Source organism: Sinocyclocheilus rhinocerous, unplaced genomic scaffold (genome assembly GCF_001515625.1).
Source record: "Sinocyclocheilus rhinocerous isolate Xijiao unplaced genomic scaffold, SAMN03320098_v1.1 scaffold655, whole genome shotgun sequence".
Taxonomy (NCBI): Eukaryota; Metazoa; Chordata; class Actinopteri; order Cypriniformes; family Cyprinidae; genus Sinocyclocheilus; species Sinocyclocheilus rhinocerous.
Window position 1 is genome coordinate 23,109 of NW_015646377.1, and position 6,533 is coordinate 29,641.

Consider the following 6,533-nt stretch of genomic DNA (forward strand, 5'->3'; position numbering starts at 1 on the left):
TGCAGTTCAGGAGATAAACAGTTAATAAGATTATGTGATATGAGATCGTTCCGTAACTCCGCAACCGGACCTCACCGGACAATGACACCTTTTTAGTTACACCCAGCGTCACTACCCCCTCCCACCCTGCGAATTTAGAGCCCCGGGACGCCCCCGTTGCTTAGAACAAAGGGATAGAGTAAAATCTTTCCCCTGCGCAGCTCGCGGGAGAGCTCGTGGGTGATTCCCGTTTATATCATGAAGCAGAGGTTCAAACTGCAGTTATACCTACTTGGAGGAACCTGACCAGGGCCGTGCACACAGGGGGGTGGCACTGTGGCTAGAGCCACTGCCCATCTGCACTCATCGGCTGAGGTGCCCCTCTCACTAATAGTACCATTGGTAAATTGTTTCTGTTATTATCAGCAATGTGTAATTGTGATGTTCTATCAAAACATCTACAATAAAGTCTGAAATTATTACAGAGTGTGCTGTCTTCTCTTTTAATTGTATATTTGTAACAACTGGATAATTTGTATTAACAAGCACCCATGCCCTTAGTGCCCCTTTTTTTTTTTTTGGTTTGGGCCACTGCCCCTCAAAATGCAAAAAAAGACAGATATCGATGTAAATAAAGTAAGAGTTTTAAAGAGTAATTTTTATTTGCATATCACTTTCAATTCTGTTTCAAATCAGCTTTACTGAAAATCATACATTAATGCCTCAAGCCTTAAAGATACTGCACAAGAGACAAACTGTGGAAAGCAAGAAAATTTTTACATATCGAAAGAAACAATCAGCCTCATCTGGAGGAAACGGTTTCCCTCTGACATTACAGTCAATGTCCATTTGCTAAATATGACCTGTTCACACAGTATGAGTGTCATATGATGATCAGTGTTTGTTTCAGATGCTGAATACTGAACAGCTCAGACTCCTTTAAAATTAATCAGTTTCTGATACACATTATCTGCTGTGGAGATTCAACTGATGACGATGAAGATGATGATGTTTCTGGAACAACTACATATACATAATTGTCTGTATTATATATTGTGTTTTTGCTATTTTGTACATTGTCTATTTTGTATATTATTCTTTTTATTATCTGTGATTCTGTCACTGTCATTCTGTTGCACTGTGGAGCTTCTGTCACTATAACAAATTCCTCGTATGTGTAAACATACCATGGGAATAAAGCTCATTCTGATTCTGATGCTGGAAAAACCTGTAGAACTGGCAGCAATGGCTTTACAATCAACATCAATAAACCTGAAACCACCACATGCTAAAATTGTAAAACAGAGAATGGAACCTGCAACAGAAACCGTGTCGGTGGTAAAGAGGTATAGGAGCATATGACCGCCTGTCTTGATTTTTGTCCACAGCCAGAGGCGGCACTAAATTTGACAGAGACAGTCGCCTTGAAATTCTTTATGCAGGAAAAAACCTTGCCTTGAATGAAATGCATTTCATATTTTAAGCAGAAATGTTTTAAGCAGAAAACGTTAGAACCAGCAGCCTTGTGCATATAGCGTGGTTGTGCTTCGGGTGATCCTTGAAAGAATCCCAGCTCTAGGTCCTTTCTAATGTCGTCCCCTCCTCTCTCTCCCACTTGTGCGCTTTCTGTACTGTCCTGTATAAATGAAAACAAAAACACCAAGATGAAATACTCATAAAATATCAACTTTGATATTGTGAAATATCTTTAACTGAAAACTGAATGCAAAACAATTCAAATACAAAATTTTCACTTTACAGTTCAATGAGAGTGGGGTTGGAAACAAAGTGCACAACACTATTCATTAAACACCTATTTAATGTATTCAGATGAAAGTTTACAATATTAACAAACTATTCACAAGCAGTTTTTCAGAGCCCCCGGTTACACTGTTTTAATCAGAATCCTAACTATACAGTGTACTTAGTAAAACAAGTAAAATCAAATTAAGTACATTTTTATTAAACTAAGTAAAACCAAAACCTATCACAAAAGGTCAATAAATCTCTACCAGAAGTGACAGTGCAATGTAGCAGATGAACAATTCCTTACCAAATTGCCAATAATAAACTGTGGTCAAGCCAGCCGCCACTGCGAAATGCACAGTCAATCTAGCCGTCACTGTATTTTGTGGTTCGCGCATACACTGGCTATTACGGTAAGACTGTCAGAGAACTGAAGGTAATTTCACATTTTTCAAATTAACTAAATAAATATTTCACAGCCCAATTTCACCTGAAAATGATAGTACACCTCACAGCCTGTCACTGTATGATATGCTGAATTACAAAACAAAAGTCTCCCTGAGTAAATGAAAGAAAAAAAAGAAAAAAAAAACAGGCCTAAATAAATAAATATAAATTAAAAAAAAAAAAATTCACAAGCCAATTACATCTGCAAATGATAGTACACCTCACAGTCTGACACTGTCTGCTGCTGAATTCCAAAATAAAAGCCCTCCGACACTCATATGCTGTTTTGTCCCCACATTCTGAAACTTAAAAAAAAAAAAAAGTCTTAGTTTCCACAAACCCATTTCACATCAGGTGGAGATGACACCTTCTCACAGTGTCAACTACAACCTTTCAGGACATTTTGATGTTGCATTCCAAAATAAGAGCCCCCCAAAACTCATGTTTGTGCTGTTTTGTCTATACATTCAGAAATTCATAAAAAGAAAAGTCCTAGTTTCCACAGACCAATTTCACATCAGATTGAGAGTACACCTTCTCACAGTGTCAACTACACCGTTTAAGGACATTCTGATGTTGCATTCCAAAATAAGAGCCCCCCAAAACTCATGTTTGCGCTGTTTTGTCTATACATTCAGAAATTCATAAAAATAAAAGTCCTAGTTTCCGCAGATCAATTTGCCCTCAAGTGGAGAGTACACCTTCTCACAGTGTCAACTACACCGTTTCAGGACAGTCTGGTGTTGTATTACAAAATAAGAGCCCCCTCCCCCCAAAAATTATATCGATGCTGTTTTGTCTATACATTCAGAAAATGATAAAAATAAAAGTCTTAGTTTCCACAAACCAATTGCTCCTCAGATGGACAGTACACCTTCTCACAGTGTCAACTACACTGTTTCAGGACATTCTGATGTTGCATTCCAAAATAAGAGCCCCCCAAAACTAATATATGCGCTGGTTTGTCTATACGTTCAGAATTTCATAAAAAGAAAAGTCCTAGTTTCCACAGACCAATTTCACCTCAGGTGGACACTGTGAGAAGGTGTACTCTCAATCTGTTGTGAAATTGGTCTGTGGAAACTTTTGATGAGTTTTTGAATGTATATTCAAAACAGCGTGTATATATATATATATATATATATATATATATAGAGAGAGAGAGAGAGAGAGAGAGAGAGAGATTAAAAGATTAAATATTTAAAGATGAGTGTGGGAGGGCTTTTATTAAGAATTCAGCATATCATGCAGTGACAGGCTGTGAGGTGTACTATCATTTTCAGATGAAATTGGCCTGTAAAAAAAATCTTTCTTTCTTTCAGACAAATAGACAGACAGACTGACTGAATTAATGAATGTGAATTGCCTTCGCTGGAAGATCATTTGTTTTTTTTAGAGCAGTACTCTGATGGTCTTGCCGTAATAGCAAGTGTATGCGCGGACCGTGAAATATGGGGGCGGCTAGATTGACTGCTCATTTCGATGTGGCGGCTGCCTTGACTGCAGTAATATTAAGCTGGATCCTTGATGACTCTACAAGGGGAAAGAAGAAATTGTTTACTGAAAAGTTCTTAAAAAACAGGATTTTGTTTTATAACATTCCTTTAAACAATCTTAATTCATTTAAATTGTAACCGACATTTGCCATTATATGATATTCAGAAAACACAAAGTATGTTTTCATTGAGGCTATTGTACGATTAAAAATATAACACACCTAATGCATGGCATTCAAATTAGAAAAATGTGAAAAATCTCTAAAAGACAGACATTAACACACAACTTACCAGCAACAAACAACAACATCAGATGAGCATCTAACTTTAGCATCTGTGATAAAGCAATAGAACCGGAACTGCTTCTGTGTACAACTGTTGGCGCAAGCTAGATTAAAGTGATTATTACGTTTTGAATATGGATATTTTTCTTACAAAAATGCATCGATTCGCTACTGCAACACCCGATGACTGCAATGATAGAGCTTGGAATAGCCAGGACAATATTTAATATAACTCCGACTGGATTCGTCTGAAAGAAGAAAGTCATATACACCTAGGATGCCTCAGGGGTGAGTAAAACACAGCCTAATTTTCATTTTTGGGTGAACTAACCCTTTAAGTTGATTCAACGTACAGATCTTGTAAAAAAAAATAAAAATAAAAATAAAAATAAATCCACGTTGTTTTATAAGTGTTTTTGTTAACCTTTTTCAACCATTTAGCATTAAACATTATTTCAACGTTGTTTCTAAGTTATTATGCTTTTAAAGTGAGCACTGAGCTGCACATGTTAAAAGTTTGTGAGCTTTTTAACACTGAGACTTAAGAGTTTTACAAGAACCGCTAGTGGCCAGACGTGTGGTTTAACGTTAACCAAACTAACTGATCACAGCTGCATATTGTGCTTTAATTTCACACTTTTTGTTTCATTTGCAGAACAAAACGCTGCACTGTCATTTAAACATCCTTCATACTGACAGTGAAAATTCTGACTAGCAAGACTGTCTTAAATATACAGCAGAAGAGCATCACGACAATAACAAAAAATACTAAACATGGAAGCCTGAACCTGAAAACAAAGCATTGAGATTCTGTGCTGTGGCTGGTCAGGCAGTGAGATGATTGACAGCAGTGTATTCACAGTAATCCTGATTATTCTTCAAACTGACACTGTCACTGTATGAGAATGGTGTGATGTCACTGTGATCATCGCATGTTCTCACGTGTTGACTGGCATTGATTTTAGGGACAGTGACATCTGATGGACAGTGGCTCAGTCAATGATGTGAGGTTATGATTATCTGTCTGGCAGTGCAGTGTTTGAAACTTGACTGAGAACAACTTGGCTAACTTAAAAAAACAAAACAAAAAAAAAACTGAGTTTTACCTCAGATTGAATCTAGATGCTCCAGTCAAAAAAGACAAACATCAATGAATGATGCATTTATATAGCACTTTATTGTGTATTGTTGTACACCCAAAGCGTCAACCCTGCTTAGCTTCAGTGGTCAACCAGTCTTGGGCTGCAGGGTGATATGGCTGTGTCGTCAATGTAAGTAAAGTAAGAGTTAAAATAAACTTTTTATTCGCAGATCACTTTTCACAGTCAATGCTGTTTCAAAGCAGCTTTACAGAAAGTCATACACTAAGCCTTGAATACACAAGTGACAGACTGTGGAAGCACAAAAAAAATAAATAAAATAAGCATTGGAAGCAGCAAAAAGCCTCGTCTGGAGGAAACAGTTTTCCTCTGATATTACAGTCAATGTATATTTGCTAAACATGATCTGTTTACACAGAACAAGTGTTATTTGGTGCTCAGTGTTTATTTCAGACACTGAATAGTAAACATCTCAAAATCCTTTAAAATGAATCAGTTTCTGACACACATTCTCTGCTGTGGAGATTCGACTGATGATGATAATGATGATGATGGTGATTGTGCTGATGATATTGTTTCTGGAACATCTGAGAATAAATCAACAAAACAATTATTATTATTATTATCATTATTTTCACACATAGAACTTGACATCACGTGTCTCATGGTAAATATAAGTGTTACTGATGTCATTCACACATTCACTGGCCAGAATTCATGTTTGCTGATACTTAGAAACAAAATTGCAACTGTTTGTTGTTTTTCAGCGAATAATACAGTTCATAGCATGTTACTGGATGAGCATCTTTAACTGCAGATTCTTAACGACAAGACTAGTGAAATGACTCACAGAAGTGCTAAAAACCACACTAGTACTGAATTCAGATGCGCACACTTGAACTAGCTACAGATATTGTGTCCAAATGCCCAAACTAATGCTGCAGCACCAAACACTGCAGAAATATGCAATTACCACATGCAGAACATTTTTTTTTTCTCCAGATTTAATCATTTGTCATTTTGTTCTCGGTGAACATATATCGGATACATATATCAATATCGCATATATCACTTTGCTGTTGGCACTGTTTAAGATTATTTTATGAGTGTTACAGCAGGCGATTTAAAGGTTATTGATGGCATCTTTTATGAAATTGCATTCATGCGATGGCGCCGCAGACGGCAGCCTCAGTGTTTGGCTCTCCAGTGTTTGTACTGTTTTTGTTAGTTTTTCCTGTTTTTTGTTTCTCAAACACGATCAGTTTTACCAGGGATGAGCTGCTGAACATTCGGCAGAACACTCCACACAATCTTCTACCGGATTTCGTTTATTCGGACGTTTTGCTGAACGTTGTACTTGGCGGAGCAGCTGCGCTGATCAAGCGCTTCAGGACGCGCAGACGGGGGAAGAGAGCCGGCGTGCTCGTGAAGCTCAGGAAGCGCGGATTCAGAACGGCGCTGCCTAGCATCCATCTGGCGAA

At 37.5% G+C, this 6,533-nt stretch overlaps 1 protein-coding gene across 1 annotated transcript in view; it reads right to left on the reverse strand.

The window, feature by feature from the left end:
• The window catches only part of LOC107707698 (CMRF35-like molecule 3), a 13,848-nt gene that overhangs the window by 6,014 nt on the left and 1,301 nt on the right, over positions 1-6,533 (reverse strand). The window lies entirely within an intron of this gene.